The following is a 10192-nucleotide window of genomic DNA, read 5'->3' as shown; positions in this document are numbered from 1 at the left end:
ATTTGCAATTTCATTGGCACCTGCTCTAATTTTTATTATTTCTTTTTTATGCTTGTCTTAAGCTTAAATTGCTCTTCTTTCTCTAATTTCTAAGGTGGAAGCTTAGATTATTGATTGAAGATCTTTCTTATTTTCTATTATATGCATTTAAAGCTATAAATTTACCTCTAAGCACTGCCTTCACTGCATTCCACAAATTTTGGTTAATTTTATTTTCATTTGTTTCAAAATAATTTTTAATTTCTCTTAAGACTTTTTTCTTCCATTCATATGTTACTTAAAAGTGTTTTTATTTAATTTCCAAATATTTGAGTATTTTCCTGTTATCTTTTTGTTATGGATTTCCAATTTAATTTCATTATTGTCTGAGAACATACTTAGTATGATTTATATTATTTTAATTTTGCTAATATGTGTTTTATGTCCCAGAATGTAGTCTATTTTGGTGAGTGATCTGTGTAAGTTTGAGAAAATATGTATTCTGTCATTATTGGATGGAATATTCTATAAACGCCAATTAGGTCAAGCTGATTGATAGTGCTATTCAGGTTGATTATATCTTAACTGATTTTCAGCCTGCTTTATCTATCAATTACTGAAAGAGGGGTATTTAAAGTCTTCAACCATAGTAACAGATTTTTCCATTTCTCCTTGAATTCTGTCAGCTTTGCCTTGTGTATTTTGGCACTTTTGGTTAGTTGCATATACATTAAGGATTGTTCTGTCTTCTTGAAGAATTGACCCCTTTATCATTATATAATGCACCTTTTTGTTCCTAATAACTTTGCTTGTTCTGAAGTCTGCTTTGTCTGAGATTAATACAGTTAGTCCAGCTAGCTTTTGATTAATGTTAGCATGGCTTATCTTTCTCCATCCCTTTACTGTTAACCTATCTGAGTCACTGCATTTAAAGCAGCCCTCTTGTAGACAAATACAGTCAGGTCTTGTTTTTTTACTCACTCAGCAGTTTCTGCCTTTTAATTAGTATAATTAGACCATTTACACTAAAGTGATTGTTGATATAGTTTGGTTAATATCTATTATACTTGTATCTGTTTCTATTCATTGCACTAGTTCTTTGTGTCTTTTTCACATCTTTTTGTGCTTTCTCTGGCTTTAAAAGAGCATTTTACATGAATCCATTTTCTCTCCTCTCTTAGCATATCAACTACTCTTCTTTTAAAAAAATTTAATTTTTGTCCTAGAATTTGATATACACATCTTAAATTAATCTAGGCCCACCTTCAAAGAACAGTATACTGCTTCACATCTAGTAAAAGTTCCTTATAACATCCCAAATACTCCTCCCTGTCCCTCATGATAATGTTGTTATCCATAAGCCAAATCATACCATTGCACAGTCACACAAATAGATTATTACTATTGTTACTCAAACGTTATCTTTTAGGTCGTTTAATGATAATAAATATAAAGAATTTTATTTTACCTCTGTTCTAGGTAAGCATATTTCAGTGTGATTTTTTTTTCTGTATTCAATAGTCACTCAAGATTTTGAAGTGATGGTTGCTCCACATCATTCTTTAATGATCCAAGAAAAGTTATAGATTTTCAGTTTTTTCAGCTTTATTTCTTGTCGTAAAGATGGAAGTGATTACTTCCAAGCTCTTTACATGTAGAAGCTAAAACTGGAAGTCCCTTGACTTGTGTTTCAATAGTCTCCTCTATAAAGGGGAGAAGATCCCCTTTAGGGACTTCAAGAGCAATTAAATCATATAAAGAGAGGGCTTTCAGGAGGACCATGAGCCAGGACCTTCTATATGATCTATTAGCTGCCCCTCACTTTTATCAAAGTTGATTGTTTTTTCATTCTACCAATTCAGAATCATATAGACTTATGTATCTTTGTCCACAAGAATTCCTGAATTAAGCCATAAAAGTACTAGATTATGTATGCCTCTTGATTTCTATATCCTTAACATGTTGCCTACTCAGCATTTTCACAGTGCAGACTCTACCCAAAATATACTCAGGCTCAAATTAGGAATAACAGTGGGGATACTCAGTAATCAGAAGAGTTATAGGTTATGGGATGAAAAGTACAAATTTTAGAGATGGCTGTTTCTGGGGCAACAGAAACAGCATATCCAATGTTAGAATGAAGCAAAGCATGGATAAAGATGGGCATCAAAGGGTCTGTGACCACCTGTGACCACCTATCCCCACCTGGGGATAACTCCTCTTTCCTTAGGATTCCAACTTTACCTCCAACTTGACCTTCCTTCCATTGTCCAAAAATTACCACTACTCTTAGAATTATAAAATACCAAAAATGTAAGGAACATGAGAATTCATGTAGTCTCATCATCCATCCAAGGCAAGAATCTTTTTAAACTGAGTTATATTACTAAGACTGTATCCAGTTTTGCCCTCAGCCAAACCTCATCTCACAATTTTCAAATCTCATTGTGTAGGACTCCACATTCTGAGGGAATTATGAGAGTCCTCCAATTGAGAATCACCTGAAGGCTTCATTAACTTGAATGATTTACTCCCCACCCAACTATGAGCTGGGTGAACCACCATCTGCCTCCTCCTTTGCCTTGGTCTTCTGGCCACTCTCAATCCAGGTGGCAAGGACCCAGACAGCCAACCTACCCCAGGTTTGAAATAAATGATGTGATCCCTGGTGCCAAACATGTGAGTAAAGTTCAGAGATTTATGCTATCTTTTAAAATTAGGCCAATTCCCGTGCACACACAAAAAAATCAATGGTTGAGCCTGCTTTGTTCCTGAAAAAAATCAATCATGGTTCTTGCCAATGATCCCATTACCCTCTGGATGCTGGGGTCCCTCCTTCAAAGCCCCCATTGCATGTTGACATCAGCTGTATTGAACTACATTTCCATAACACTTCTGTCTTGGTTTAAGATTGAAACCACCTTTCATATTCGCTTCTCTTCTTAGCATCTTTAGACCCCTATTACTTTCCCCCAAAATAACTGTAAGTGTGTGAACTAATTAGCTTAGGAGCACAGGCTCCCTTAATGCCTTCGGAATCCTGCCATCTTACACCGGTTTTTCTATGTTCTGAGCTGCAAAATAGCCCCTTGCTTGGTTTTGGTTTAATTATTCTTCAAGGTCATCCCTGTGCCACTCATGTCCATGTTCCTTTTCTTCTCTGCTTCTGTTTTTAAGAGGATTTTTAAATAGGTTTGGCAGCTCAGCCGTTTTTGAGTCATTACTAGCTCCAATCCCCTTTCGCACTTATTACTTGGCCTATTTTTTCTCTAGCCTCGCCTCTTTCTCTGCTATATTTGCAAGAGTGTTTCTGATTCTAACTCCTTTGCCAGGTTGGAATTGTGCTGTGTTTTGGTGGCCTGTATTTTTTCCCTGCAGTTTGACCTAATCTTGCACGGCCTTGATTTGGGAATTGGCCCTTCCCCTCTTCTATTTACAGCACAGACAGGCCTTTAACTTCGACTTCCAATTGCTCCTCTAGGAAGCTGGACTTAATGTTCCCGTGCTCTTCAGGATGTTCACTGGACAGGCAGAGGCCCCAAGAAGACAGCTTCCCATTCACAGTGGTTCAACAACACCCCAGCCTTCCAGATTTCCAATCCACCTACTGATTTGTTTCTATGTTCAACTTTGACAGAAACCAGAATTGTGAGGTAAGAGTAATAAAACAAATACAACAATTATAATAATAATGCCACCTCCCACTGGAGAGCACTGAAAGCTTTTCAAGCACTTTCCTATAAATTATACAATCCATAAAACGCATTGTATGTATAAAAGACTATTTTTTTTTGGTTTCTCCCAATTATTATTCTAATTATTTTCTATTTTCTTCCAACCTTCTATTGTAATATTCTTTCCCACTCACTTAGCATTATCAAGCACCACCTCAAAGAGCTTTGGAAAACTCTTCAGAGATGGATATGGACCAAGGGGTTTTGAACTTTTTAAAGTAGCAGTATACAAAGTTAACCCTGAAGCTAGGGCTCACATCTTATAATGAATGTGGAGGGATAATCAGAAAACTGAGGATTAAGACCTCACAACTAAGCATGACCAATGAAAACTGGAGACATGCTGCAAGTCAGAGGCACACAGAAGACCCAAACTTTCCTTGGCAATGCCAACAGCAGGCTCTAGGCAACACCTCATTCCAGACATCACAGACAATGGAAACAGATTCTTAATGAAGACTTAGCATGGTTTTCAGGTGGGACTAAGTCTGCAGGGTAGGAGCCTCTTTGCGCAGAGCGTCTGGGCATGCAAGCAAAATAAAATGCCAGGTAGAGGGGGAAAAAGAGATACCCGATGATGAAGCAAGGAGGAAGACTCAAAGGCCAGGAAAAGAGATCTTTAGAACTTCACTATTATTGCCTGATTTGGAAGTAGGGCCTTTAAAGAGGTGATTAAGCTAAAATGAAAAGGTCATCTGGGTGGGCCCTAATCCAATCTAACTGGCTTTATTATGAGAGGAGAAAATTTGGACACACAAGGAGAATGAGATACCGGGTGCACATGCATGGAGGAAAGACCATGTGAGGACACAGAGAAGGCAGCAGTCCACAAGATAAGGAGAGAGGTCTCAGAAGAAACCAAATGTGCTCACACCTGAATCCTGGAACCCTAGCTTAAAAAATTAATTTCTGTTGTGTAAGCCACCCAGGCTGTCTATTTTGTTACGGCAGCCTAAGCAAACTAATATATTCACCCATAGGACAAATTAAGCAGAAGACTCTCAAGTCATTATTCCTGGGTTCATCTCTCATGTGACCACTTACTAGCTCTGTGATCTTGGGTAAGTTATGTAACCGATCCATTCCTCAGTTTTTTCATGTTTAATGAGGAGGATAATGGTTACCTACCTCACAACATTGTCATAAGGATTAAATAAGTTAACCCTTGAAAGCACTTAGAAAACTAACACAGAACATCGCTATTTTAAGTGTTAGTTGCTACCACTGCCGCCATCATCATCATCATCATCATCATCATCATCATCATCATCTAACACACAAGTATTTTTAATAGGTTTCAGGAAAAGTAGAAGAAAACTGATGAGACTAGGGCAAACATGTAAATAGAAATGGATTTCTGAGGCAGAAAGTTTGTGACCAAAAGCTTCTACCAGACAAACATCAATAGCTAATTCTGGGAAATGAAGACAGTCCTGGAAGATGGAGTATTTCTCTCCCCTTTAATTCACACACATTGTCTGAAGTATGGGCTTCCCAGAATCCAAAAGCACTTCAGCAATAACCATTAAGCACCCACACCTTCAGTAATATGAAGAAAAAGAATAAAGATAAACGTCATCATTGCATATGTGCTATGAGGAAGACTTTATGCCACCATGTCAAAAAAAGAAAGGAAAAAAACAGGAGAAAAACAATTCTGGAATCACATCAAATTTTTATGTTAAATTTCTACATGTTCTTCTTTTATATCATTGCCTATGAGAAAACGACAAATACTCCCTTCCCTTGAAGAGAAGACCCCCGTGACAGAGATAAAGTAGACAAGAGTTGGTGTTCATATTGTTGGAGAGCGTTAAGAGTGAATCCTTTTTTTTAAGCATTAATATCCATATTTTTAGACAAAAAGATTGTTTGTCTAAAAAAGGAAGCATTGGTTCTATGATGTGGTAATAACATGGAGAACTAAATATTTGACCCTTCAAGTTTTCCGGTCTTCATTTCAGCCTGCCTAGGAAAAAGGAGATTGAAACCACATTCCCAGAAATGTCATATTTATTGACAGTGATAAATTTCTCAGAGTCTGAAGGACTCATCTGCACTTACTTTTGCAGCAAAGACTCTGAAAATGGGCAATTGCTTCACCAACATGAAAAAAGCATCCTAGAACTGAGGATTCGATTGGAAAAAATAAGACCAGCCTGCCAGAGATGAGAACTCTGGGAGATCACTCACATCCAGAAAAGAATCCAAGCATGGCTAAGAAAGGCAAGCTGACTAGTCCAATGAAAGGAATTGAATAGATTCTGCATATCACAAATACAGGGAAAAAGTCTCATGGTAACGTTATTTTTTTTCCTATCACTGAGAAGAGTGGTATCAAGCTACTTATCTCAGAATTCTACTGGTCTACAAATCCATCTCAGAATTCTTGGTTTTAGTTCTGTTTTTGTAAGGCTCAAGAAAGACCACTGTTGGTTTGAAAAAGAGATTATTTCAAACTATTTTATTCTGATCCCCTGAGAAATCAGATTTCTGAAAATACTTCAATTAGATTTGTACCTTTGTGACCCTTCAGCCCTAACAACGAAGTCCAGTAGCTGTGAGTGATGGGTCTGCCAAACAAGTTAAGGAAGGCTTTTAATAAGACCAAGAAGGGCAGAGCACTTGGTCAGGCAGCTAGGAACGAAAAGTATATGCTACTCAGTGGCTTCAAGAATTCCTGAGGATGTTTGCCCTCTGCATTCATAAACTACCCCATGAGTGGCTCTACTCTGTATCCTGCTTGAGAGACTGGTTGATCTATCATCCACTTCTACTCTACACAAACTGGCCAGGCTATCTGGTTAACCCAAATTCTGCAAATGCCGAGGCCTGTTGGCATTCCTTTCCCCCCCACCAACCCCTTGTTTATTATTATGTGTTGACATCCAGACAGATTCTCAGGCAGGTCCTGTAGACTTCAGATTTTCACAATATTACAATTTCAGCAGGCTGAATGTTAAAAAATGGAAATTGGACAGACTGTTATCAACTTTAATCGACCATTAGAGCATCAGAGCCTGAAGGCACAGTATTTAACGGTTGGAATGGGGTGGTCAAGTAAAATGCTGTCTCTTTCATTTGGAATCTGGGAATAAAGCCAACCCAGATAAAAAGGGAAAAAAGCCATTACTCTGACAGCTGTGGCAGAGCACAAGGATCAGTGTTGCAAAGGAGGCCAAGATGTAAATATCGCAGTGCACTTGGGTAAGGTTTGTCTGCGAGTTCTGGTTTGCAGATTTTGTACATAATGGAGATAAATAAGCCAAGAAATGAGATACCGACCTATCAGAATGAAGGCCATTATCTAATATCAAAAATGGATACTGTGACATCATATTATATTGCCAGACTTGGCCTCAAAATGTCATCACCTTTCTGTGCAGCAATGGCTGTCTTCTTAAAGAGACAAATAATTTGCTGCTTTGGTTAACTTCTCTACCTCAGCACCTGGACATGGTATACTGTGAATGCTTTAGAGCAGGATTCTGGAATTAAGGTTTTTAATTACATCTGACATTAGTGAGCCTTCACCTGTTGGCAGCCATCTTGTTAATACCACCCAGGAGAGAAAAGTTGCTTCACTGGAAGTTAAGTCCCCCTTCTCTTTTATGCCTCTGTTGGCCACGCCAGAGTCCTTCCCAACACCATTTACTCTGCTAATGTGGTTTTACACATTATGAACTTTCAGAATGTGAAACTGAGCACAGTTTTCTTTTAAACAAAATATATTGTTTATGTAAAGAGTCTAATGGCCCATAGCAATCCAATTTACATGTAAAGTACAAGATTTCATATTGGATCAGTTTTATTACCTCACATATGAAAGATATTGAGCAGTGGTAGGTATATTGTATTTGTATCAGAAAAATACAAGGGCAGATTTATTAGGCTTGTGCTTAATAATATTAGAATCGATTATCCCAATGAGACATGAGACATCTGTTCATGATGGGGAGAAGCATCATTTCCACGGCTGCTGTGGTCCTGGGAACCCTCTCCCCTCTTTACTCAATGAAGTAACCATATCTAAAGGGTTAATAAAGCCTCCCAAAGTGAGGACATGAACTCTCTATCAACAACAAGGGAATATTGTTGATACCATTTAAAATTTATTAAGCACATTTAGTTTGCTGGGCACTGTACCAAACCCATAAAACATAAGATATTTTATCACTCGTTGCTTTTGTATGCTAATTATGTTGATTTGCTTGACCTTTCAAAAACTGGATTTAATCTTTCCCATATTTCCTACATTATGAAACCTCAAACCTATTTTTCTTTTATATTTTAGCTTTTCTTTCTCTGAACTCTAATCTTAGACCATCTCTTTGCAGAGTAATCTGTATTCTCATAAACTATAAACTATTTGAAATATTTTAGGAGAGAGCTAATCTTTTTTTATTAATCTGGAAGGTTGTTCTTTAAGCACTGCTGTTGGGAGAGAAAAGCTAACCCTTTTGAGTGTTGCCAACAAATTCTCTTGAAGCCCTCTCTCCTTTTCCCACAATACATTGTCATTCAATGCAACTGAAAGTTCCAATCAATATCACTTAAATCATATGGGGATAAACCATATTCTTGGTTTAACAAAAACTGAAATGAGCAGGCAACTTTGTAAGGGACACACAATCATTTGAAATGAAACTATTGCAAAGCAAATTTGCTCTTGGTATCCTGCTGGAAATTTTGTTATGTTTTTGGATATAAGATTTTGTTTTATGAATTTTCACTACTAAACATTTTTTTTTCTTTTTCATCCTTTCAAGGGTGGAAAGGGCTTTCTTTTCCACCCTAAGCTGCTTTTTGGAGTAAAAGATGGTCCCTATGTGTCCATGTCTAAGTTGATGTGATCGTGCTTTTGGGTTCAGTTAGACACACACATTTTCCATGGCCTTCTAGCCTCTAGGCATACAGGCAAAATTTGAACACAACATCTCAAGTGAACAAAACTAAATTGAACAGCTAAAGCTTTCCTTCAAGGAAAGACAAACAGATCAGTGAAGGCCAGACCACAGAGTGACTCTTGTCTATGCCCCACAGATAAACCACCCATTCTCATCTTAGAGAGAAATGTACGTGCATTGAGTGTGTGTGCACAGGAGTCCACACATAGCTTACACTTCCTGTGCTCTGCACGGAGTGGCCTCTGGCATGGATTAGTGATACAATCATTACATTTGTGGGTGTCAGCTACATGAGTCCTGTCTCCCTTGCACAGAAAAAGAATGCTTAACTTAAATACCGAGTTTACGTTAAAACAAAACAAACAAACAAACAAAAACCCTTTCTTCCACAAGAAACCTTCCTCTCTACACATTCCAAAGTCTAGACTTAGCTGTGAAATCCAACCTTTGCCAGCATCGGTGCTCATCAGGCAGAGAAAGGCTGAAGCAGGTGGGCTGAACACCTTTGCCCAGGCAGGAAGTGGGCCTCCCAGGTGGGTCATAACTGCAGGAGGACTGGTCTCCAAAGGTCGCCAATACGCATCCATCAAATTAAGGAGCCCTCAGATGGTCCTTTCTCCTCAGATTTCAGAGACTAGGATTCAATGAGAGAAAAACACACATTTAATCAATTACTAAATTTAGTTTCAACAGGCTTGCCCTAAGCCTTGACAAGAACTTCTGTTTTTCATGTTCTGTCATTTCTATTCTTAATGCATTACATCCACCCTCTTTCACAGATCACCATCCCTTACCAGGCAAGCATCCACAGCACCTTACTCGTCAGGAAACTAAAACAGCTCTCTTAGTCTGTCCAGACTGCTATAACAAAATACTAGACTGAGGGGCTCATGAGCAGCAGAAATTTATTTCTCACACTTCTGGAGGCTGGAGGTCCAGGATCATGATGCCAGAATGTCAGGCAAGGCCTGCCCTCAGAGTCTCAGGCTCGTTGCATCCCACTATGGTGGAAGGAGCTGGGAGCTCTATGGGACCTCTTTCTTAAGAGTATTAATCCCATTCATGAGGGCTCCACCTTAGACCTAATCACCTTCAAAGGCCACACCTTCCTTCAGGGGTTAAGATTTCAATATGAATTTGCCCGGGGGCGGGGGCAGCGCACAAACATTCAGACCGTAACATCAACCAAAGGACTGGTGCTCCTTGGTCAGTCCCGTCCCATTCACAGCTCTTCATGGGTCACTGCTAATGCCCAAGCCAGTGAGCTTGGCTTTGTAGGCAAACTCAAGATATAGGGAATATGTTCTGCCTCCCTAGGAATCCATGGCTCTTTGAATAGTGTCTAGTTTTATTCAGGCTTCTGTAACAAAAATGCCATAAACTGGATGGCTGATAAACAGGAGACATTTACTTCTCACAGTTCTGGAGACTGGGAAGTCCAAGATCAAGGCAGCAACAGATTCAGAGACTAGTGAGAGCCTGGTTTCTGGTACACAGACAGTGCTTTCTTATGCCCTGGAATGGTGGGAGAGAGCTGCTATCTGGGGTCTCTTATAAAGGCACTGATCCAAA

This window comes from Panthera tigris, chromosome A3 (assembly GCF_018350195.1).
Source record: "Panthera tigris isolate Pti1 chromosome A3, P.tigris_Pti1_mat1.1, whole genome shotgun sequence".
Classification (NCBI taxonomy): Eukaryota; Metazoa; Chordata; class Mammalia; order Carnivora; family Felidae; genus Panthera; species Panthera tigris.
This window is presented reverse-complemented; position numbering follows the sequence as displayed.